Below are 2,500 nucleotides of genomic sequence, written 5' to 3' on the forward strand. Positions count from 1 at the left end.
AAGGATTAAAGGGAACGCTAAAAAATCTATAATAATAATAATAATAATAATAATAATAATGATGATGATGATGATGATGATGATGATGATGATGATGATGATGATGATGATGATGTTACTTTATAAATTAACATATTATAATTATTATTATCATCATTATTATTATTATTATTATTATTATTATTATTATTATTATTATTATTATTATTATTATTATTTAGAAAAAAAAAGGAACATAAACGTGATTTTTCTTATTATTTATAGAACTTCTTATCTTTTATATTCATACACACACAAACCATACACACACACACATACACACACACACACATATAAAATTACATTATATTATATAAAGCAAAAAAAGAAAAGAAAAAAAAAGTTAATAATAATAATAATAATAATAATAATAAAAAAAAAAGAAAAAAAGAGAGAAAATAATGAATTTTAATATCATTACACGCTTGTATAAATTAAATGATAATATTTTTAATAAACGATAATAATAAACGATAACGATTAATGACAAAACGAAAAGAAATTTGTAATCGATTTATAAATTCGAATTGAAGAAAAAAGAAGAAAAGATTATAATTAAAAACCAAGCGATAACTTCCATTTTATATTTAATACGTTAGAAAGCACGTGTGCGTTGGAATAGACAATCTTTGAATCCCTTTTTTGAAAGAAGGCATACTACCTATACCTTAAAGACCACACGAACGGGTCCTCTAACAATGGCTGACTTCGTAAGGCAAAAATCAGAAAGTTAGGGAGCAGTGCATTGCTCGGTCTCGAAAGAAGAGGAAAAGGTACCAAGCAGGATCTCTTTATCTCTCTTTCACTTTCTCTCTCTCTCTCTCTCTCTCTCTCTCTATCTCTATCTCTTTCTTCCTTCTAACATCGTCTCTCTCTTAACATCAAAGAGGGATGAGCAGCTGTCATCAGCGTACGTGCAACGATTGGCTGTTAACCGTCGACGGCCATGCTGGATTTTTCCGGTCTGCCTTCTTTTTACAATGGGTAAAGTTGACCTTGGAAAGAATAAGAACAAAAAAAAAAAAAATGAAGAAAAGAAAGAAAAGAAAAGAAAAAGTAAAAAAAAAAAGAACGAAAAGAACACAAGGCGCATTCTATTTCCTTGAGTTTATTTTTCTTTCTAATTTTTTCTTTTTCTTTTTTTTTTCCTTTTTTTTTTTTTTTTTTTTTTTTTTTTTTTTTTTTTTTTTTTTTTTTTTGGTTTACTTTTTCCTCAGCTAAATAATACACATAATCAATGTGTTGTATTGTATGTAACGTATACGTGCCAATTGACAAATGTATTTTGACATTAATTTTTTTGAATAATTCAGAAAAATTGAATTAAAGTTAGTTCATACAGATCGATATGTTATTTATTACTATTGTTATTATTGTTATTATTATTATTATTTTTTTTTATTTTTATTTATAAAAAAAAGGATAGAAATTTTATATATATATATATATATATATTTTTTTTTTTGATTAATCTCACCTAACAAACATATCTTTTATTCTTATCTATTAGTCGTATCGTAATTAGATTTGTATTTAGGAAAAAATTAATATTAGAAAATATATTGTAAATTCATATTTATTATTTTAATTATATTCTAAATTGTTTATATTTATAATTAATAATAAATTAATATTCATAAAATATATATATATATATATAACTCGAGTGAATCGATGAGTAAGAAAATTGTTATTCTACTTTTTTATTTATGATCGACTATACGTGACATGTGAATTATTTGGAAGACTTTATCGGTATCGTTCCCGTCTAGAAAAAGAAAAAGAAAACAAGAAAGGAATAAAAAAAAAAGAAAAGAAAAGAAGAAAAAAGAATAGAAAAGAAAAAAATCATACGCGCGTGACGCGTCTGTTATTGATATTAATCCAACGCTCATATAATCGTTTAATATCGTTTCGCTATAAACTAGATACATACTTTCGTACTACTACGTATTTAGATTTACGTGTGTAATAGTACGTGTGGATAGAACCCGATGAAGTATTGCACAAAAGGATTTTATGTCGCGTGTCACCAACCCTTAGGATTAGATGCAATTATTAGAATCACTCTCTGTCAAACCACAACCCGTTTCACACGGTCAAAAATCTATTTCAGGTTTTATCCATTATAGATATACCGATCGACGTTCATATTTTCATTTATATCATTATCCAATTGAATTTCGATCTATTCGATTTCGAATAAAATTCGATCGTCAATATTCAATAAATTTGAGAAATAATTTTATGAAGATAGAAGACAAATGAGAAAAGAAAAGAAAAAAGAAAAAGAAAAAGAAAAAAGAAAAAAGGAAAAGAAAAGAATAACAGAAAACAAGAGCAAAAATTAAAAAATTAAAAGAAAAAAAAAAGATCTTATTTATGATTGAAGATCGTTAAAAAATTTTCATCAAAATAATTCAATATACTTAACGAAATAATATCTATTGATAATAATAAT

The sequence above is a fragment of the Vespa velutina genome, chromosome 10, assembly GCF_912470025.1.
Source record: "Vespa velutina chromosome 10, iVesVel2.1, whole genome shotgun sequence".
NCBI lineage: Eukaryota > Metazoa > Arthropoda > Insecta > Hymenoptera > Vespidae > Vespa > Vespa velutina.